Source organism: Scatophagus argus, chromosome 19 (assembly GCF_020382885.2).
Source record: "Scatophagus argus isolate fScaArg1 chromosome 19, fScaArg1.pri, whole genome shotgun sequence".
NCBI lineage: Eukaryota > Metazoa > Chordata > Actinopteri > Scatophagidae > Scatophagus > Scatophagus argus.
Window position 1 is genome coordinate 17,990,414 of NC_058511.1, and position 24,223 is coordinate 18,014,636.

The window sequence follows — 24,223 nt, forward strand, 5'->3', positions numbered from 1 at the left end:
GTTATGACACCTCTAACCAAGAGCAGAGTCAGGCTAGTGGGTTTGGGAGGCCAAAGGGCACCATGGAAGAGAGTGTGGAAATGGGTATGGAGGTTATGGAAGAGGGTGGGGCTTATGGAAAAGCACTGATCGCTCCACTTGTCTTCTTTAAATTGAAGAGGAGTTTAGATGGATCAGTAACCGAGAGAAGGAAAAGTTTCAGAAATAGTTCAAACAAAAGGGAGCCTTTGAGAAGTTGGAAAAAAGTGCACAAAGCTCCCATCTTCTTTAGTTTTATATAACATGCTCTTTTCTTCCAACTAAATCTCATTAGTTATAGAAGGCAAACAGATGTCTTTGCATGTTGCAGATGCTGCATAAGCTTCATTTGTGTTGTGTGTATGATTGCATCGCAGTTATAAAATATCCAGTTAGGGTTAGGGTTAGAAAACAAGATTACCTTCAAAGTGTTAAAGGAAGAAAAATTTTGTCCCCTCCAGAGTTCAGGTGGTTATATCTAAGATGCAAAAGGTTGTAAAACATTTGCAAGCATAGGGTCTAATTTAACAGACCACTACTGCTGCAAGAATTTCATAGAGACCCACACAGGCAGTTGCCCTTGGCAAAGATATACTAAACCACAACAAACAAAGGCTTTTCAGCTGGGTGGACTCCGTTGTCCACCACGCCCTGACAATATGTTTTCAGAGTGAGGCAGCAAGGGAGCAAGGGAGTATGGGAGCCTGAGGCCCATGCTGTTACTGATAGGACACTAGATCAAAGCTCTTTCCCATGGTTAGCGGGAACAAAAACCTGAGGGAGATGAAAGACCATCAGCAGACTGTGGGAGATATGATGAAGGACAGAGCAGTCCCTGTATGGCATTTACAAACACCAAAGAATAAGAACAGCTTTCTGTACCACGTCTGCAAGGAAATGTTGCAGGGGAGTCAGAGGGGATGTGGGGCCAGAACCTGTCCACAGGATAAGCAGGGGAGTGATAAGACAGCAGCCTGCAATATCCATCCTATACAAAACAAGCAGCCAGGAGGTCAACTCACAGTCTGCTTACTTGCGACACATCGTTCCATGGATGCACTGCAAAATTATTCTTGAAAATTCTGTCTGCTGATAACACCAAAACAGATTTAGAGGAATCCTTTAAAAAAGAAAAACAAACAAACAAACAAAAGCATGACCATCCTGTCAGCATCCCCCAAACCAAAATGCAGGTTCAGGATGTCATATGTCACTAAAGGTCTGGAAAAGTTGTATGTGGACACCTTTTTATTTCAGAGAATAGACATAAAAAGACTGCAACAAAGATTAAAGTGAGACAGAATAAGGAAGCAACAGGAAACCTCAGCAAATCAGGCCAACCTCTTTGCAGTGACAAGTACACAACTGAGGTTGTAAATACGTTAACCGATCTTATCAGGTTGTCAGTCCTTCAAAATACACATCCTGTCACACGCCATACAAAGAAGATTCTATACATTCATGTATCATAGAGAGGAAATGAGATGCCCCGTTACTTGAGTGTGGGTCTGCCTTCCTCTATGTTTCACTGTCAAATCCTCTTTACTATGAACTTTGAGCAGCAAACAACTCTTATTGCAATTCAAATACTGCTACAGCTCAGAGCTAAAGTTACTATTGGTCAACCTTTTTATTTTTTTTTTTTCCAGGGCAGAGACCAATGTCGATTATTAGTAACCAAGGCTGTCAATATATCAGAATGTTTAATTTTGATACAATAATAATATTTAAAAATGATACTCAATGCCTCTCTCAATAACAACGACCTTGGCACACAAAATAATATTATTTATTTATTATTTACAACCTGCACACAGTGCTGGTAAGGCAAAGTCACTTACTTCCACAACATTTATTTGATGACTTCAGTTACTTGTTACTTTGATCCAGATCCAGATTATTCATACTGTACTATTTGAAAAAAAAAACAAAACATTTTTTAATTTAATTTAATTTATCTGCAAATCAACCAAAAAGTTGATATCCAATGATCAGAAAAATATCTGTTCTGCCAATCCCTAAGGTTACATCATTCAAAAAATGTATCAACTATGAGCTGCTTTTACTTCCTGTACATCTTTTACAAATTTCAATACTAATCAAATGGCTTCTACACCCACATTGTTAAAGTAAGTAAAGGGGTAAAGGAGCCAAATGTGAAAATGCAAACTGAAGGGTTTCTCAGAACAAGTGTTTGTGTCACACACACATATCCTGCAGCAGAGGCTACAGTCTCCAAGACTGTGAGGAGCAAGGCGACCAAAGATAACCGGCTGCACCATCTTCCTGTGAGCTGTCAGTCAGGGGTTTCAAAAACGGCTGAAAGAGCAGCACTCATGCAGAAGTGCTGGGATATGTAACTTTAGAAAGTCAAGTATATTTGTGGATGGAAGAGAAAGTCAACAACCAACTGAAGGGGATACCAGTAATTATACTTAATATTTCATGGCTTGTTTATAAATTCCAAACAGCCCTGGTTTGCAGACAGCGGTTCTAGGAAAAGTCACACATGAACATACTGAAAACTAAGAGATGTTTTCTGCCTGTAAATTCAAAACAGTCATTAACTAATGTGGAAGGATGTAAAGCTGCAGACAGTTTGACTTTTTAAGTGATAAACCATGCTGGAGTTAACAGAGACTTTTAATAATTATTTATAAATCAGATATGCACTATTAGGAAATGTGATGCAAATGATTTTCCACAGGGATTACCAAAACACAAAAAAATGTATATTCCAAAAGTTTTAAAGTTTTGAAAAATCCTATTTTAAAAGATATTAAAAGTTAAGTAAAACTACAAACCATACAGCAAAGATTCACATTTGATTCTTGCTTAAAGTTACAAGTGTCTTGATAATAAGGCTTCTTGCTGTCAAATCAAATCCTAAAACCTGCTGGCTCTTGCACCTGGTTTTATGTGAAAGTAAATCACACTCAGCAACCTTACAGTCACACAGAAGTCAAACAACAGGAAGTAAATAAGTTTTCTGTGGTCTCAACTGATTGCATGTTAAAATGTTGGTATTGTGACAGCACATTTTCTTGTCACTCAGAATAAAAGGCAATGTAATCCTAAGCAATAAATCATTAAAACAAAACAAGGGTGGAAATGAATGCTTCAAGTACAACACTGATCCCACTAACAATGCCCAAGTGTCTCAAGAGTTGCACCGCTGTCTTTCCAAACAAGTCTGTTTAACACACCAGCGGTTCTGGTTCCAATTAGTTTAAAAGCTACATCCAAAGGGAGCCGGCGGAGGAGCTCCACTATATTCCTTTAATTGATGGTTGTGCTACTATCCTATTTCATAGCCAAGTTTCTGCAAAGGAAACTTGAAAAACACTTCATTAGCATGAAAAGCTACTCTTTAATTATTCCACCGCATTTGAGTCAGATTTACAAGAGCCATTACACAGGATGTCTATTTTGAGTTAATTTATTTAGCTCACCAGTCTGTAAACTTGGTGATATTGGGATTGATGTACCTGTCTCCAAAGTTAAGCATGAAAAATCATTAATAGTTGCAGTTAGTAATTCTTCTGTTCTACTGAACATTGGCATACCAAAGTGTCCACATTGTTTATCTGTTTTTCTTGCATTCATCACTGAAGAGTAACTGCAATAGTAAGTAAGCTACCTGATAAATTTAACACTTTTACACTACCCAGTTTTACACACTGCTGCACTCTTACTATATTAGGCTTTAGAAACAAAGCCGCGCTCAAAGGAAGCTCTGAACAGGAGGTATTAGACCCACCCTTGCGAAAGAGGATGTGTCAGTTTAGGGAAGTTAAGCCAGTGATTTCAGAGGACTAGAAAAGCCATCAGAGATTAAGTAAGGGTCAAGGGGACAGGGATGGGGGGGTGCACGCCTCAAGCAACCTTCAATTGAATTGCATAGTTCGGTCTGAACTTTCACAAAACTTTGCAGATCTAAATGAAAATAGGTGTTCTTTTACACACTAAAGCTAAAGCCACTAATAGGGATCTATAAATTGTAAGCCCTGACAACAGGCAACAGAAGCAAGATTATCCAGTTTAGTCCCAGGTAGCACCACAGCCTTTGATAAATACCTGAGATGCTACGATAACTTGATTCAACTTCAGTCAATGTACATGGCTAACTGCTTAATCAAGTAATTATTTCAGCTGTACTTCTATATACTATTGGGTAGTTTAATTTCTGATAAAAACTAATATTTCCCTCTAAAACGTAGAGCAGTGGAAGTAGAAAGTGGAATGAAAAGAAAAGATTCAAGTACTAATGGACACAGAAGCTATAGGATGCTCATATGTAAGAACAAGTCATGAAACGACATTGTCCCCAGAGGGCAGCAGAAATTCAGCCAAGGATTTGAATGAATATTCACATATGAGGCGGCTACCCGTTCTTATAATAAAGAAGATCCAGCAGATGAGGTAACAATGAAAGGGGTTCAGGTTTTTATAATCTCCTGGCTAGTGGTGTTTGGGGTACTTCAACTGATTGTACAACATTCCGTTTTGTTTTTTTATTCTGGTTCATCTCATCCTTTGTCAGTTGAATCGGTTAAGACCTTCATCTGTGATGTGAATGGGTCAATCGAACTATTCACCCCGCTGTCAAACAACTTGGACAGTTAAAGAAACAAGCGTGCAATGATGTCTGGGCACCGGCTCTAACTGTAACAACAATATTTCAATATCACAACAAATACCGAAAATGCCTTATCTTGAGGTGCACATTTTGCTGTCTGCGGTAAATATTTTTTTTGGGATATTTTAAAAAGTACATACCACTGATTTAAAACCTTTCTGAGAAACTGGCAACCAATTCTTTTCCTTTGGATGCCAGTTTCTCAGAAATGTTGTAAATGGCAAACCTTCTGACTAGCATGCTGTACTGGAAAGGCATTCGTCTCACTTACACTCCAGTATTAGTTTAAGTAAATTATCCAAAACACACTAGCAGAGAGCATAGGAACATACTAACATGCACATTTAAGTTCCACTGGTGTAAAATTTGAAAATCATCATCACCCATAGCTGACCATCCTTACCCAACTCTTCTGGAGTTTTTCCTCCATTTTACCAATCTCACCAACCCTGTTTCCAGAAGCAGGCAGATGTTTTCAGCAAACGAGCTATAGTAAACTAAACACGGGCTACCCGTCCAGGAGCAACTATCATATTAGTGATCAGGAAGTTAAGCATATAGCAACTACAGACCCATATTTTGTTCACAGGAGCTCAGATCTGGACCAAACCAGCTTAAAGGAGTTAATATTGGACTTCCATATATCAGGCAGCCAGAAACATAATTTCTACTAAATGCTTATGCACTGCTTGCTGGATTTGTAAACAGACAATAATAAAGTCAAAATTTTCAAGGATATGGGTTTGTCTACTTGTTGAGGAGTTCTTCTGCCTTCAACTGAATAAAAACATTATTATTGACAGTTTTACTATGTCAAAATAAAGCTTAATTGTGTTCAACTACAAAGTGCTGCAGATGAGCTAACCTCAAATGATCTTGTACCATCATACTTGTAGATAATTTGTAAAGTTGCTGCAAAAGTGGTACACTCCACAAAAACTCAAACTGCAAAATTGATCAGCACTAAGCAGGCAACAGCTAGATGTGTAGTGGACTGTGCAGTTTCAGCCTTGATGCATGCAATTTAACTCTTGAACTGGAGAGGACCATGAACAGCATGTGTAATGGAGGACTCCATTTAAAGCAGAAAAGTCAGGAGAGCTCAACAGGGGGAGGGGGCTCCAATAAGAGCCTCTCTTCCTGACAGCCACACACTGGAGTGGGGGAGGGTTAAAAACACCAAGCCTTCTTCCTGAGTCTGCAGCAATGGGCATAATGTGATGGATCCTTCCCTTCCACCTACTTGATTTTCATTTGCCATTATAAGTCTTATAGTCTATGCTTTTACACTGAAGAAAACACACTCTGTAAAATAACCAATGTGGACAGGTCACTGAGCAGAAAGCTGCCTGAAAGAGCAAGTATCAAGTTATATCTCAGAGTCTGCAGCCTCTTAAATGGAATCTGTTCTGACACACAACAAAAAAGAAAGGTAAACCAATATTGTTTCCTGGGTTAAACTGACTCTGCACTGTTGATCCAAACAAGAAGCGTTTGTACTCCATCCAAACACACTCATATGCAGTAATTATCCTTCCCCCTTGTGAAAGGGGAAAAACTACACACCCCCACCCTTTGCTCCAACTGGTGATAAGTTGTTGTGCAAACTGCAAATGATAAATCAGGAAACTGGTTTTTCAGGAAAGAAGATATAAGTATTGGCACAGACCTCGCAACAACACGCCTCAACCTCAGCTTGCTGCAGAAGTTCTTAAACACAAGTGTTAGTCCTGCGTGTTTATTGTATGAAAGCAAACACATCAAGTGGCCTTGATTCTTAACCTCTATCAACAAGCATTAAGAACCATGTTACTCAGGTAAAACACCGCAAGTTTAGATCTCTAATCTGTGTAGTCACTTAGTTGTGTTGATTTAGCCTGTTAGCATGACATACAAACAAGGCAATTAGCAGCCTACTGTTCTGTACAATTGCATGAGCCACACCAAAATCCTGATTTAGTACATATCATACAGCCTCTGAGCTCTGGTTGCTGAATCTCCAAAGAGTGGCAAATCAGCAAGGCCTCCTAGTAACATATTTGCCCAGCTTAAGGCACACATGGTTTCAGTTAGGGGTCTGCACCTATAAACAGTTGGCCATGGCAGCTTATTGGTCAGGAAGTGCAATGTTGACTGCAAGTCAAGACAGGCACAAGCTGCTAATGAATGATATACACTCTCGCAGTCTGGCTATGACAACACAGTTTAGATTGGAGGTGTTTAGAGGCCGACCGAAAAGTGATTCTGAGCTCTTTAGAGCTATGAATAAAGTCAAGTGCTTCAAAGCAGCCAAACAGTCAGTCTGTTGAGAGCAGAGAGCAAAACAAATGTGTGACTTCCAACTATACCATAGCGAAAAATTTTACTTTGATTCACAAAGTCGATTTAGGATTTCTAAGAACAACAATTCCTAATCTTTGCCGCCAGCTTTAATCTAAAACGCTAATTGGACACTGGCTGACTACCTGCCAAACTGGCTGCTACAGCCAACAGACTTTCCAGCCACAACCAGCATTATGCATGATTTGACTGGTGGCTGGTGTTAATATGAAAGCCAACCTAAGCAATACAATGTGGAGAAACATACTCTCAACACACCCAGAGGGTTTATCACTCTGCCAAGTAGACCACCACAAACACCCAAATGCTACCATGAACTGAAAGAGGTTTTATAACCACAATCTGCAATTAAACAAAAAAAAAAAACGAAATACCTGTCATCAAATATTTGTGTTACATTTGGTTGCAATCACCATGATTAAATATGATTTGGGCTGTACGAAAATAACTAGCAAGTAAAAGAAATATCTCAAAGATCTTCTGTGAGCATGCATATTTTTAAAGTCACCAAATCTTGTTCTGTCAAAACAATAAAATGCTCATGTCTCTGGTTTTCAAGTTACCGGACTCTTGCCTTACAAACAAACAGGCAGGTTTAAAAAATAGGTCAAATGTGCAAGCTGTGCCTTCGTGTCCATCTTGGCACCTTAGGTATCTTGACAATAATAAATACAACGGGAAAAAAAGTCATAGTGACGGCAGGTTAGATTATCTCATCTAACTATACTAACAATACAAACAACAACAGCTGAGCTGTCATTTAGGTTTGCAAAGACTCAGACCCGACCCCCAACTGCCACAAACCACGGACATCTGATCCATGAGGGTATCAAACAGGTAAAGTGACTCACCCATCACCTGAGTTTTGAAAACAGCCAAACATACAGTCTTGTGTTTTTGTGAGTCTCCTCTCTTGACTGCAGTTGTGCAACACTAAAATGGAAGTACAGACCTCAGAAGCTTTATTTTGCATCCCCGTGCTATGAAAACGACTGGACACATACAGTGAAGCTCACGACAAAATTTTAACTTGTACATACGGCACATTCAATGATGCAGACACACAACCGTACCAAAGTGGTTAGACAGCAGTGCTACTTAAGAAAGTTTCAAAAACCGTTTTCAGTGTTTTATCAAAGAAATAAACAATTAGGCTAAATTTTGAGGTTGTCAGCGACAAAATACTTAAGTGTATGAGGGCAAGTGACGCGACTATTTTATGATATAACGTTTCCATCCACGACCAGTCTTGCGACGTTTCAAAAGAGAGCTCAATGGAAAAAAGTAGCCCAACATTTGCAACACAACATGTAGCGTCCGCCAGCGTCAAGTTACATCTGAAAGTCCCATAATATATATATTTAGAGACATTAAAGTGAAGGCGGATTTGGGGAAGAACTTAATGAATGTGTTTTGAACGTTGGACAGTGACTTGACAACTCGGCCGGGACGGGAACAGCCTCCAAACACTTCAAGTTAGCCAGCTTAGCTAGCAGTTTGCTGTAGACAAAAACTTTTTCCACATCTCAAAAGTTTCTCTCTCCATTTTCTTTCAAACAGAATGGCACGGTATATAAATGCGCTTATCGCACAACAGCCTGAAATGCGTTTTCATTTCACAGTAACCCCATTAAAACTGTATTCCTATGGCTGTTGCTAACTGGCAAAACTCTAGCTAACTTACTGTAACATACCTTTCCGTCTCCGCTGCCACTGCCGCCGCTCCCCGGGCCGCCTTCAACACCCGAGACCGCCGCCAGACCTCCAGAGGGCCGCGGAGCTCGGAGAGGAGAAGCCGAGAGGGGTCCAGCTACTACCAGGGAGACCAAGAGCCAAATGCACCGAGGCCCGGGGCCTTGTGTGTCCTCGAAATAGCGTTACGGGAGGGATACCGAGCCTCAGCCCTCCGTTTGACAGAGACTCGGGATACCTTTTTGACAGATCCTCTTCTTCAGCCCCCCCTCCCCTCGACAGCCCTTCACTTTTCTCTTTTTCCTCACTTCCAGCAGATACGAATCAAAATACTGTCACAGAATATGGCGGCTGCATAAGCAAGCTTCTATCGCGAGAGGAAGAGTTGTTTTTCTTTTTTTTCAATTTCCCAAAGTTGCGCAGAGGAAGGGAGGAGAAAGTTGTGATTGCACTTATTGCAAAATGAGCTGCATAGCTTGCCGCTTCAGAAAATACAAACGAAGTGGAAAAAAACGGGTTCAGTAAAATTTTTTAAGTTACTGGAATGAAAACTATGCAGAGGAAGTGGGATAGCTAAAGCGTGCGGTTGATGGATGTCTGCTTTTGTCTAACTCATCAAATTGTACAACAATGCCAATGAAATAGGCTGCTGATTCCCTTTTACTTGTTACTTTTATTTATAGAGAGCTTGGAGGTAAGAGGTTAGAGAGCACTGAAGATAATAGTAGGCCTTCATTGTATTGTTGAAGGACAGGTCCAGTTATATGACCAATTAATACATAATCAGCAACAGCAACGGTTCTTACTCTTGGCTAATTTTTCCACCACTTTTAGTCACAAAGTCTTCTGAAACATATTATCTCTTTCTCTTTGTTATGTTCACAGCATCGCAGACCAGCCAGGGACGGTACACGTTTTATCAGTAAAAGTCAGTAGGGCTGGACAGATAACACATTCCCCTTATCACTTATTGATACCGTTTATATTCGCTATATTTTGCCAACCAGAATTTTGGCATGGTGTGAACACTTCTCCCCCCAAATGAAACAACGTATTTCATGCATGTGTCAAATACGAAGCTCATTTTCAAGCAGCATATGAGTGCTCTGTCCGGAGAGAGATTAACAAACCATTGGAGAGCTGCTGAATTTGTTGTCTTTTTGGTGTAAAATGCTCACAGATGAGTAAATATAAAGTTAGGTCTTCTCTGACTCTAGAAATGAATTCTCAACATCTTTATTGCTCAGATAATGATGGCTGCAAGAGACAGAATATCAGTGAGTCCCTTCTTGGGGTCTGAAATGGCTCTTTCTTCTGAAATCTCTGTCATTTGTGAGCAGCCTTTGTGAAGTGATTTAGAGATGACACTACACATTATGAGGGCTGAGGTCTCCAGAAGCCTGAAAACAAAGTGTGAAGAAAAGTCTGCTCTGGTAAACAGTGTTCACTGACAGCACTTTTACAAAGTGTTCCTGAGCCCTTGGAGTAATATTCTTTATGCAATCATGCGTTTGACAAAGTGGTGAACCTCACTCCATCTTTGCTTGTGAACGACTGAGTCTTCTGAGGATGCTCCTTTCACATGTGATCATGACACTGTCACCTGTTAGCAATGAACCTGTTCACCTGTGGAGAGTTCCAAACAGGTCTTTTTTGTGCAGTACATGACTGTCCCAGTCTTTTGTTGCTCCTCTTCCAAGTGGTTTGATAAGTTGCCGGCATTAAATTCAGAATAAACATGTATGCAAAAATCAATGAAGTTGATGAGGTTTGACATGAGATTTATTGTCTTTGTACTGTTTTCAGTATATGTAAGATTGAGTATATGTCAAAAAGGATTAGCAAATGATCACATTCTGTTTTATTTGTTTTACACCACATCCCAACAGTTTTAGAATTGGGGGTGTCCATGTTTTGACCAGGGATGGCACAGTCGTGCAGTGGTTAGCACCGTCACCTCACAGCAAGAGGGTCCTGGGTTTGAGTCTAGGTCTGGGCCCTTCTGTGCAGAGTTTGCATGTTCTCCCTGCACCTGCGTGGGTGTTCTTTGGGTACTCCAGCTTCCTCCCACAGTCCCAAAAACATCAACAACATGCATTTTAAGTTAATTGACTACTCTACATTACCGCTAGGTGAGTGTGTGAGAGTTTCTCTGTGTTTGTTTGTCAGCCCTGCAACTGAGTGTTCCAGTCCAGGGTGAACCCCGCCTCTCACCCATTGTCAGCTGCAATAGGCTCCAGCTCCCCTAAAACCCTGCATGGATAAAGGGCTACAGAAAATGGGTGGATGAATATTTTGACCAATTCAACATCTGATAAAGTTTGGAGCTGCAGTAGTTTCAACAGTGCACAAGGCTTGTAGGCAAAGTGCTGGAAGGCAAGCCATCCAAAGCCTGAGTGGCAAAATCTGGCAAGTGAAGAGCAAACACGATGTGTTCCCTTATTGGAGGACTGTAAACACACTTTGCTGGACCACTTAGGCAGAGGAAGAGCTGCCAAGTAAGAACTGAAAGTGCACCATAGTGTGTTAACAACTCTATCGTTATTTTTTTCAGTTTTTGGTAACCACTTCGTGTTTTTAGTCCCTCAAAGACAATAACAGCCGGTCTGTCGGATGGTCGGTCCACCACTTTGGTCTAGACTGAAATATCAACAACTATTGGATGGATTGTCATAAAATTTAGTACAGACATTCATGTTTCCCAGAGGATGTATTTAGACTAAACCACTCTGGCAGTCTAATTCACAAATACATATTAGCCTGGGACGCTAAATTTATGATTTCCAATGAGCGTTCTCAACAGGCTCAGACCTAAATGCCTCTGGACACCAATATATGATTCTTCAACCAATCAGAGCTACAGAATGCCTGTGCCTGTGTCATGTGCAGGTTGGAGTGGGGTTTTGCATAATTTCAAAAAGTAAAAAATTACAGTCTGTCACAAATTTTGTCACAGTACAGCTAAATAGTGAAACGTGTGTCTAAAATATTTGACATAAGAAATAGAAGATACAGTAACAAAATCTTATTTATCTAATCTCATATTTGATAAGCACAAGGTTTAGCAGTTTGATCTGAGTTTTGTGAGCCTGGATGGACCTGTAGACTGGACTCAACTTGACAGACCTACAACCAATCAAACAAGCAAAATGTGTGGCATGTGACTTTTCAAATCTGGACCTGTGATGCCCCTCGGCCAGTCATCATATCAGTCGGGACTGGCCCATCACAAACCAGGATGGAGGCTCATCACTCTGAATGGCAGGGGGCAGATGTATCTGTCAGAGCAAATAAAACAGGTAATATCGCTGACTTTCGTGCTGACAAATGCTGTTGTCCACTGCTTCAAAAGAAAGATGGACAAAAATTGAATTACTTGGACTTGTAGGACTGCACAATCACAAATTTCCTCATATCAGACCAGACAAAATATATCAGTAGTCTGTCAGTCTAAAACATAGCAATCTACTACTAGTATATCAGCATTTTAAGGTGGCTGATAACACTGTGCTGAACATTGTGGAATACACAGACCTTTGTTTCTCTACTGTTTTGTGAAAACATCTTTACTAACTGTGGTTTTCCCCTGACTGAGCCCCCCACGCAATTATGAGGTTTACACTTGTGGTTTTTAATTAAACATGTGAGCAAAATATTTGTTTGGGTGGCCATCTAACTAAGAACACGGTAAACATTATACCCACAAACATTAGCATAACAGACCATTCACTGCGACCATGACAGTCTCACAGACCCTGACTGCAGACTCCTTAGTATCGCTACTTTTTTCCCCTCTAATTTACTGTTTAACACTCAATAACAATTGAGATGACTCTGTCTCTGCTGAGAAAGAGCACAACATGTGGTTGAAGCTTAGCATTTAATTGTTTCTCACATATTACTTTTAAAATGCATATTGTAGCAGTCCTGCAATGAATTTATAATGGCAATATGATGGGAATGAGATCACTTAGAGTTCAGTTGAAGCCCTATTATGGCCATTTTGAGATGAATAAAACTGTCAAAGATGCTCTAAAACAGTGGATTTTTATTTCGAAAGAAAAACTGTAAATGTTCTTATAAAAAATATTGTTTTGACAATAAATTCCTTTGCCATGGGTTGACTGCTGAAGCCACACACTTCAAGCCCTCAGGGAGTGATAGAATATTTTTGATGTCACATAATCAAAATGCTGCTTCAAAAGCCTTTTCTGTCCACATCACCATGTCCTCCGTGAAGAACCCTTCAGGTTCCACATACAATGCTGCACCCAGTAGACACCTTTTTTCATTCTGTGTGGACACTATAAACAGGTGTGCCACTTAATATTTCTTTTACAACATAATTGATGTGGAGCACGTCTCCTGCTCACAGTTCCTTGCTGCATTAACCCACGCACTGGGTGAGTGAGAAAACAGACGCTTTGTGGGAACTCTTGTGAAAAAGGACAGCATATTTGTTCTTCAGTGAACTGGGTGAAAACATATGGTGTCTTGTGTGTCAGTGTAATGCAGTGACTCACACATCCAGTCACACACACACACACAGAAACTGTGGCCCCTACTTTTTTGCACTGACCGTGACCCCTTGACTCTGAGTTTGGAGCTGAAATCCCCTTCAGTGTGAGCAGCAAATTGCCAGCACAGTCCAGTCTCTTATTCTCTGTGACCAATGCTCTCTCAGAGTATTCATTACTTTACACATTGCCTGTGATGTGCTACGGATGTGTATATGTCAGGCCAGTGAATCAGCAAAAACAGGAAAACAAAAAAAAACCCCAAAACCTCAGAATCACAAATCTCAGGAATTTCCAGTGAATTAACCTTGTGACTGTGGCTGCGTTTTGTTCATTCTCCAGTTTTGTGGAAGTGGATTGTTTTGGAATTACAGCCATCCGTACACATGCACACACACACACACACACACACTCAATCTTGCAGCGTACAGGCTGTACAAGAATGACAGCACGGTCTGTCCAGAGGAGAATAAAAAAAAAAGGGCAACATGTGCACATAATGGCAGCAGCCTGAGAGAAATCACACAGAGGAACCTGCTTTTGCAACTGGCCACACTCCTCAGAGAGGATTTCTGGAGCAACAAGGCCGGCCACCCACATTCTTGGCATGGAAAGAGGCCTGTTTCTCACGGTCTGAGGACAGCTTGTCATGGGTCAGCAGTTTAGATTTAGCTCTGCAGTGCATCTCCAGTCATTATTCCCCCTCTTAAGCAAACTCCTGTGCTTGTTCACCGGCCATTTGGAGCATGCTATGCAGCCGCTCCGGTGCTAACAAGCTCAACACAGTGTTGTTAGGGAGAGGAGACACAGCAGGAAGTTGTTCTATTCATTCATATTCATTATTTTATTCCCAATCTTACAGAATTCACATATGAAAATATGTATTTTATTATTGGGACAAAAGCTTGTAACTGGTGAAAAGTGCAACGCCTTGACACTGACTTTGTACCACAGATTTATTTTGATGAGCAATATTTTGAGACATATCAGAAGGCTGACATTGGCTTCATTTTGACAGGTAAGGTTAACATCCCACCTGCTATGGCTGATGAACATTTCAAAACAATGTTAAAATAAAATCTATTACACAATTAAAACTGAATTAAAAGAACATCAGTCTCAAAGAGTGGGAGCACAGGAGATAGACAGACTAAGAATATTAAAAAATAGCTCTAAAATCTGAATTTTTTAGGGTTAGGTTTTGCAAATTTATAAATTTATATTTTTTGATGCAGTTTTCTGTTGATAGCTGTCCATAGTCTCAAGGATATGTTAGTGTAACATCATGATGTACATTCTGGAGAAATATATTTTCAGTCGTTTTTCGTCATGTCAAATATTTTAATTTTTAATTCTGTTGCTGGCCCCAAGTCTATTCAGATAATCTAATCTGATTTATCAACACCATCCATCATATTCCAAATGTGTTTGCTTACAATGTGTTTAAACTGGATTTTTGGGCTAATACAACACTGGAATTATCAGTGTTTAGTTTGCATTCATATTTGTACCACTTAGTGACAGGAACTGGGTGTTTCAGTCACTTATCCATTACACTTGACATTTTTGACTCACTAATTAACTAGCATTCATGAACTTTCAACTGCAGCAGGTGTGTGTTTGCTGAGGTTGGAGGGATTGTCTGGTGTTTAAATAATATCATAATTCTTATTTTTTTTTTTTTTTTTTAGTGCAATTTGTAGTTCATTCCATTTAAAATGTGCATAATACCTGAACCCAGATCTGCCAACATTTGTGTGAACATAGGGGATATCTATTTTGGATGGCAAAATAGCATGAGATGACTGTAATGATGGCCATCCAACCGACTGATGCAGAGAGCAGTGATGAGAGCTCAGAGTTCCCATCCGCTTCTGGATTTTTCACTGCTGGAATGAGTGAATTTCCACAGTATGGGATTAATTAAGCTTAAGCTCTCTTATCTTATCTTTTTGTATTTGCTAAGAGGTGTAGGTTGGTCAGGGTAATGCTGAGGCTGTTTTTCATATTTCCTGAGGGGGAAAAAAAAAGACATTTTGGAAATATGAGGTTTTTATCTGACAGTAATAGTGAGTAAGCTACAGGGAGGACAACTTGCACAATTTAATGAAAAATTGAATATATAATATAGAAAGATATTAAGTCAGTCTTTTTGAAAACAAGCAAACAGCATATAAAAATCTAAAAATTACTGTAAAACTGGAAGAGTATTGGACTGATAGGGGGTAACAGATAATGACACAGTCTGGGCCTGTTTTTGAGCAGAGTGGAGTTTATTACTAAGAGGCAATTGAAATGTCAAGGTCTGTGGAGTGTAAACATCAAGTTGTGGTTGGAGGCTGCACTGAGAACAGACTGGGAGTGAGTGGTGAGATGGCGGCGCTCCAGGCACCAATCTCCTACCCTTAAGGTCAATCTGACACTCTGTGGATGGGCCATGTATTTTCCCACTAGAACCGTAGCAGATAGAAAGGACACACAGGGCTGTAGCTCAGCCACCTAGTGTGGCAAAGCAAAAATGGTGGACATTTGGCTTGATAACAATAGAAAATGTCAATTAAAGTAATCAAGTCAATTTTCACTGTAGTATTCAATAAAATTATTTTACTGCGATATCTTAACAACCATAATGGATCTTATTTATGCTAGCCCACCACCTTGGTCCAGACTAGAAAAGACACAGACGTCAGTCGGATGAAAGCTAAATATCTCAACAACTATTAGATGGAAGTCTGTGAGCTCTGCTTTCTGTAAGACTAATTAAAGTCTCATCAGCCTCAGGTGCACTTTGTGTTTACTGCTAGGTAGCTATTTCAGCCTGCTAACGTTGCATCACCATGTAAGAATTGTCATTTTTAGCTTACAGACTCACAGTGTCTAGCATGTAGGCCATCACTACAAAGCAAAATAACTTCTGAAAACTTAACCCCTTAGGTCTGTAGCACCAACGAGCACAAACACAGCCTGTGAGCCTTGTAAACTGCTCAGCTCAGACGGTTTGTCAACATAAGAACCACTGCATATCACTTCACAAGAGGTGCAGCACGAGTGGACTGCATTAACCCCGCTGAGGAAATGTGTTTTCAGTCAGTATGTATTCTGATGAAACTAGAATGAGACTCCCAGCAAGACAACCAGACTTATGCAGGATGTTCAGAGATCATTTGAGGAACCGGTTCATCAGCACTCAGCTCTGTCAGTGTTCAGTTGTACCTCGCTGTTTTCAGTCTGTTTTGGCTGTGAACTTCCCTTGCTGTGTGCTGCCACCTGTGATCTCCAGTTTGCTCTCACGTAGGCTTGATTTATGTATGTAATATAAGCTTGCTTTTTATGCCTGTGCTTTTGCTTTGCATGGTTAAGTTAGTGTCTCATAATGCAGAACAACATCTTATTTAGTCCTTATTTATATCCCTCATTTCATTAATAATGTCAGACATGTTTTGCAAGCCTCTTTGTTACAAGTTTTAAAAAGTACCTGTAGTATAATGGCATCCTGCATGTTTTTTAAAGTATTTTTCTTGATTATTACTCTGCCTACTTATACATTTTTTCAATAACTTTGTAATTTTAAGCTTATATTTTCTTTTCAAAGCAACTTTGTCCATGGACTATGGATGATAAACAAATTGAGTTATCTACCGTGGTCCACAGCAAGTGCACTGTGGCTCTGGATAGTGCTCTGGTTACTACAACCATCCATAGCTTTACCACTGGGGAAAATGTGGCAAATGTTTAACCTTTTTGCTTAGATCTGAGCCTCTTGATTTAAGGACACAGAAACTATTTGGAGAAATTGGTTGGGCATTTATGAGCACCATTCTACTCGTTCTGATTCTTCAGTTTCCCACCCCAACTGGGCTGATGAAAGCAGAAAACCACCACACAACTGTGTCTCAGGAAGAGGAGGAGGAGGAGGAGGAGGAGGAGGAGGAGTATACCAAGACATCAGTGTAACATCCCACGCCAGGCAGCAAGCTGGTCAACAGAGAGAGAGGAAGAAGTGGTGACTGGTACTGTTTTCATGTAAACTCACAATATAACCCTGAGAAGTAATTCATTATTAAGTCTTGACAAATACAAAATCTTATTGGATCCACATTCAGCTCAGAGTTCCACGGGTTACTTTTGAATAGCACTACATATTAAATCCCACAAAAAGTGTTTTACTCTAAAATATGAGTTCACCGGGAATATTTCTAGTACTTCTAATACCACCAACTCATTTCTTATGTGGGCTTTAAAGTCAATAGTTAATAGGTGCGTTATTGTTTTAAATGGTACTACACTGTGTGTAGAGCGGGCACAAAATGAGCCACGCATCAATAAAACTGCCCAGATTTCTCTCCCTATTGCCATTTTTGTTTTCAAAGAACATTGGAGTGCTGACATTTCTTGGTGTATCTTATGTCTACACTGTAGGAAATTTTCCTCTTTTATTGTGGAAAATTTGTGTATAAACTTGACTTACATGCACCAGTTGTCCTAATAATGAATCATTTAGACAATCTAGCTATGTTTAACAGACCATCGCCAGAATGGAGCCCATGAGCTTCTTCTTTGTATATTTAGCTGAGAGAAAAAAGAAAAACTTTGGAGGAAACTTGTTTAATGGGCCAGTTCACTCAAATAATGAAAAAAAAATCTCACATATGTTTAGTTGTATCAAGTGGTTTAATTCATCTGTGTTTTGTCGTATGATTTGTTTGGAAACAATGGAAGCAGAAATCTCAGAGACCAACATTTCAATACATGGACAAAACTGTCTTTATGGCTACTTACCACCGGAAATAAGTGAGAAAATATGTTCTTTGTTCTTTTGTCTGTCATTTTAGTAAACTAACCCTTTTCATCAACAAATCAAATGAAAACAACAAAATCAACAACGAAGGAATCCTACTAACAAGAGCTACGTGTGAATCAAAACCAGACTTAACTTCTTCCTGTGTGCCACAGAGCTCCATTGTGATCCAAAAACTATTAAAAACACATCAGTGAGCCAAACTGTTGCCGTGGATCACATGTAGCCATTACCATGAACACACACAGTGTAGTTTATTCTGGCTCAGAACCACACACACACACCATTCTGCTGCCCCAGATACTCACCTGAGTATTCCAATTGGACTATATTCAGCTTCAGGCTTCTCGGTTGCATCAGGTCTGCACAGGAGCTGTCAAAGCAATACCAACATGAGCATTACAGGTGGAAATGGGACAAATGCCATTTGAACTGAGGAGAGTTCAGCTTTCATCGAGTATTTTAAGAGGCCACAGTCTGGGTCACCCAACACAGGAAATATTAAAACCATGCTCAGAGAAGGAAAAGAGGGAGACAAAAACCTTTGGTCGGGCAGCGTCACAGAGAGCAGCAGAACTTCACATACAGAATCTAAATATCAGTCCAAAGGTTCCGTTGCCAGCCATACCACCTTGGATACTTCCAGATGCCACAGTAGACCTGACACTATTGGAGATAGAAAGGTCAGTTTGAGTGCACATGATGTGCAAGCATCAGACAGTTATAGACAGTTATCATGGGTATGTTCAGGAGTACATGAATGCATCGAAATGTTCAACTGCTACAATAGTGGTGACATTTATTGTTTCAGCATTGCAAATCAAAGCAGGGAAAAGATTTAGTGAGAAAGTGTCAGTATACGTTTGCCATAATGTTAGCCATACAGTGGCTAAAAGAAACAAGACAGTTAGAGCAACTACAAATCAGATTCAAGCTCATCGTTTGCCACTTCACCAAACAGCCATTATAACAGCAGACGAGACAGTTCAACTGAAACACAACAGGCATTGTTTAGAACTCAAATGACGGGCACGATAGTGTTCTTTCAATGGATACCAGCACATTTAGGAGTTAAAAGAAATGAGGACGCAGATAAGACCACAAAAATGGTGGCAGTGGAAAAGTGCATTGAATGTCAGTGAATATTAGGGACACAGAAGTTAAGGGCATTATTAAACAAAAACTGAAAGAAAATGGCAAAAAAAAAGGGAGGAAGAGAGAAAAGGAAGGTGGAAAGAAATTAGAAATTGGATGGACAACAAAAACCAGGAGAGATTACACTATAATATTAAGACTCAGATTTGTGCACAATTTACTTAACAAGACATTGCTTATAATAGGAAAGCATAATGCAGGAAAATGTGATTACTGTGGAGAAGATAAAACAGAACATGTCATTTTGTTTTTCCTGTCAAGTCTAACTATACAGCAACGGAACGTTAAGTAAAAATGCAATTCCTACTTTCATTTTGTAAAAAAATATAGCTTACCGTAAGGCACTGCAAAACAGCAAACACATTTATGATAATAAATCATTCATGGAATTATCATATTGTTTAAGATTTACATTTTCTGTTCTTACGCATGGCAACATTAACAAATTGTTTTTGGCAATGGCACTGCCTAAAAACCATGAACCTTCAGAAGAGTGTCATGCAGATAGAGGCATTGACTAAACTGCCCAAAAGTGAAAAAGAGCACATCTTATTGGTTGATGTCAAGCAGGTGTTTAAGCAGGTGTTTAAGCAACCCCACAGTCTGTGTCTCCTCTGTGGACTGTTGTTTGGCATCTTAAATTCTGATTTCTGTTTGGTGGATTTGGTTGGAACAGTAGCAGGCAACACGCACACACCATCAGTTATTCACATGTCATGATACTGGCAAAAACTGGGAAATGGGGTAAATAAAAATCATTTTGGGAAAGTGAAATTTTTTAATTTAATGTGCAGACTGTTGCTCTGTATTTGAGCAATTAATATATAGCTAACGGATAGCAATATCAACTCAGTATCTACACCGTTCACCCCCTTTCAAAATTGCAAAAAATATGTCTGAGTGATTCTGATGGCACTGGATTGAGCAGTCAGTTCTCATGTGCAGTCAGAAAAGGATTTCAAATATCCATAAACCTCTGCAGATCCCAGACTTTTTTTTTCTTTGAATTTTAATGCCACCCTGTGAAAATATATCCTCACTCCAAATCACTCAGAATGAAGAACATGGGTAAACAGCCACAGCTGCACAGAGGTCTGAGTTATCAGTGTGGATTTCACTTATCACCACATCCAATGGAAATGTATTTTCCAACTGAAGAGATACTGTCAAAGTCACATTCAGTGTCAGATTATTGCCACATGGAAACATATTGTTCATCAGGTTAAAGCAGGTTAGCCAACATTTTGGGCCAGTGTTGCCCTCTTATGAAATATCTGCAGTGTTTTGTTTGTAGATTTTCATACAATTACTGGACTATATATCATAATTACCACTGCATCTGCGACTTTTCCACTCTGCCCACAGTTCAGTTCGATGAGAAACATCAAATGTTTAGCATTATATCGGTTTATATGAGGATTAGATTAACTGAGAAGAGTGTTGAATATCAGTACAAAATACTGAAATGTCTAAAAATATCAAAACCTAGACAGGATGACCACCCCCACCTTCCTTTTCGTAGAATCAGACGGGTCCAGTATTAAGATATGGCACAAAGCACAGTACAAAATATCAAGAACTCACTTTTTATGGAGAAAAAAAAGTTTTAATTTACCAGGTTTCATTTTTTTTCTCATCTTTTTTGTTTTCTTCCTTAAAGTACAATACTCTTTACTATTGTTTGTTGAATGTGCTGTCCATTATATAGATTATATAGATTATATATTCTTGACCTCTTCTGCTATGCTGGTTTTACTTCTGTTCATGTTGTATGTTGTTCATAACAACATACAATTAAAAATGTGCAACCATTGCAAACCATAAGATATTGTTTAGCTCAAGTTAATCTTACACCTAAGTAGTTTCTTAAAAAGTACTGCCCTCACTTTTATACATTTAAATATTTCTATAAATCCAAAGTACAGTTGTTAAAATTTAATGCGGCCCTAATGGTCTCTACATACATATTTTTCAAAAGCCGTGCACGCCATCTAGTGGACAAACACAAGAATGCACTTGTGTTTGAACATTCAATAATCCGTCATGGCACTACGCGCCTCAGCACCCGCTGACCCCGCTCTGTCATTTTACGTGGCCAACCACTTTGTGGATGTGTTGCCGTCGTTCCCGATCGCTTCCACTTTGTTATGACACTGACAGCTGACTGTGGAATATTTAGTAGCGAGGACATTTCACGACTGGACTTGTTGCACAGGTGGCATCATATCACATGCGTAGGTGCTTGATTTTATACACCTGTGGCCATGGAAGTGATTGGAACACCTGAATTCAATTATTTGGATGGGTGAGTGAATACTTTTGGCAATATAGAGTACTTACGTTTGATATATGAGATTTTAGAGGACTTTTATTTTGAAATGCTATATCAGAATTTACTGTTACTGTTTGGTTTTCGGTGACGATTCCGTTAATATTAAGTCTATTAATATTAAAATTATTACATTCGGATTAAAACCATTAGATTTATTTGATCTTTTTGCTGTACTTAAACTTATACTCATACCACTTTATACTTTTAGTTCACTAAGATTAAGAGCTAAATATGGGGCTTTTTACTCCGCTACCTTTATATGACAGCTGTAGTTACTTTACAAATTAAGATGTTAAATTATATACTTTTACTTGCAGGACTTCATCTTGTAATGGAGTATTTTTACAGTGTGTAACTGTTACTTTTGCCAAAGTGCACAACAGTCTTCCACCCGTGGAATAAATAAAAAAAGCTCATGCATGAAAAAGAGGAACAGGAAAGCAAAGTTGCACCTATTCGGACATTTTAGTTTACGAACAACTGGAAGTTGGTGCGTCGCTGTTTTTATCCCCTCAGTTTTCAACAAGAAGGAACCAAACACGTCTGCCCTATGGGTATCGGAGCTCCGGGAGCTCTGCAGCTGTATGAAGATGCTACAGTTGTGGAACAACGGCCAGCAGCTGTGTGAGGAAGGAAGCCGGACTGACCAACATCGTGTTCTTAAGTTTCACCTGCTGCCTCAGCCAGTTGAATTCTGTTACTTTGTCTCTGCTGTGCTCTATTGACGCTAGTGAGCATGCGCAGCTCTGATAGCGCTTATGCGACACAGCCTGTTTTTGCTGCAAAGCTCTTCCTGTCTGTGGAGGTGGCAGACTTGCATTTGTCTATGAAGAGCCAATGTTTATAATTTCATATCTGACGCTTTATTTTGTTGGTGCAAGAATCCTTCAAATCCAAGTTTGCCATAAAAAGAATTTTGTCCTTTGATTTGCATTATTGCCAGCAGTGGCCTAATGTGACCAAAGAATTTAAAGGAATGACAATGCTATGCTTCCAATTCTGTGGCAACAGTTTGGTGAAGGTCCTTTTCTATTCCAGCATGACTGTGTCCCAGTGCACAAAGCAAAGTCCATAAAGACATGGCTGGATGAGTTTGGTGTGGAAGAACTTGACTGGCCCACACAGAACCCTGACCTCAACCCCATCCAACACCTTTGGGACAAACTGGAATAGAGACTGTGAGCCAGTCCTTTTCATAAAATATCAGTGCCTCAGTGCTCTACTGCATGAATGGGCAAAAATGCCCACAGAAACACTTCAACATGTTGTGGAAAGCCTTCCCAGAAGAGTGGAAGCTGTTGTAGCTGCAAAGCTGTCTTTGTATTTAGAATGCAATGTCATTATAAACCTCTGTTGGTGGAATGGGCAGGTGGCCCATTACTTTTGTCCATATTTTTTACATGAGTTCGCACATCTGCCTAAACTACCTTGTTATAAATCGTTTTTTCAGAGATTATATACTGTTTCAATGCACTGTATGTGTTAGAGTGGTGAAGATTTGCTTTATCATCCTGTGGAATGTCCTGATGGTGGATGTTTGTGGATGTAATTCTAAGTGAAACCTTATTACATCAGCAGGATAGCAGGGGCGAGTTCCCTTCATGTAATACATGTAGTCTTCAAGTCTTTACAACATCAGTTAATACAGCATGTTGGTCTTTTGAAATCTTTGCCATATATTTTGTCTCTTTCTTTGCGTGCATGAAGTTTTGTGTTTCAGCACTCTCACATAGTAATCATGCTTTGCTTGACTAAAAAGAAACATAATTTAACGCTCACCGTAGTGGATTACCTTAACCAAATAATTGTGGAGAATTAAACCAGTAGCTGTCTATAAGGTACCACTCAGAAAAGAAACATTTAGACCTAATATGTAACATTTCTGCATTAAAATGACTAACAACGATAAGATCCTTTTTATATCCTTTGTTTAGTTGTCCATCTGATCCCAAATGTTTCCAGGACTGCTCAAACTCAGAAAGAGCTGTAATTTTATTCAAGCTAGCGGTGCATTCAATTTCACTTGATTGCCTGTCAGTGTAACTGCTGGGAGAGAGTCAAGAGAGTGACGTGAATAAAACTTTAAAGCATTACCTCGTATATGAACAATTCTGGCTGAATCACGTCACATAGATTTTCATCTGCAGTGGTTGTTGTTTAACAATCAACACAACAACTCCCATGATCCCACGCAACCTACATCTTTTGCAGAGAGTCCAGTGTTTTAGCATTGAAATGTACTGATCTGACATGAATTGACTTCTTTTAACTTAAGAACCTTTAATCCACGTGTATGAAACTTGCTTTATGAAAAAAAAAAACAAAATAAAAACCCTGCCTCAGCAACTACAGTACACGTGAAAGTGATTGAGACAAAAGAGATTTTTATTATAATAGAGGATATAAAATAAATATACATGACTTTTTTTTTCTCATTTAACAGTCATTTGTACAGTGAAATTTGGACAAGTTTGCTAAAAGCAGCTAAATAAATGTTATTTTCTTTTTTTCTGATTTTCCTGCGCTGAGCTATTGCTGCCTTCTCTGTAAATGCTATGAAAAGACAATACATTTAGGCCATATGTATATTTTAAACATGTTAAGAATCAGGCTCACATGCAAGCGCACGCGCGCTCACACACACACACACACACACACACACACAAAGAATGTAGAAGAGTGGACAGATGCCCCAACCTGCAAGGCATCCTGCTGATGCAGCTCACAGAGAG

The 24,223-nt window shown here is 39.5% G+C and overlaps 1 protein-coding gene and 2 long non-coding RNA genes across 9 annotated transcripts in view; 1 reads left to right on the top strand and 2 right to left on the bottom strand.

The window, feature by feature from the left end:
- tab2 (TGF-beta activated kinase 1 (MAP3K7) binding protein 2) overlaps window positions 1–9,216 on the bottom strand; it is a 36,456-nt gene extending 27,240 nt beyond the window's left edge. For all 7 annotated transcript variants that reach the window (XM_046372578.1, XM_046372583.1, XM_046372581.1 and 4 more), the window contains exon 1: window positions 8,692–9,216. The gene's annotated coding sequence lies outside the window, so the exon portion shown is untranslated. The remainder of the gene's footprint in view (window positions 1–8,691) is intronic.
- A 6,241-nt stretch (window positions 9,217–15,457) lies between these two features.
- Window positions 15,458–21,390, bottom strand: LOC124050174. Its single transcript, XR_006841573.1, has 3 exons — window positions 21,260–21,390; window positions 18,313–18,377; window positions 15,458–17,181 (listed from the first exon to the last, which is right to left on the bottom strand). It is a non-coding gene; the product is annotated as an uncharacterized LOC124050174 (long non-coding RNA).
- A 17-nt stretch (window positions 21,391–21,407) lies between these two features.
- On the top strand, window positions 21,408–23,998 carry LOC124050175. The gene is made up of 2 exons (XR_006841574.1): window positions 21,408–21,464; window positions 21,809–23,998. It is a non-coding gene; the product is annotated as an uncharacterized LOC124050175 (long non-coding RNA).
- The last annotated feature ends 225 nt before the right edge of the window (window positions 23,999–24,223 follow it).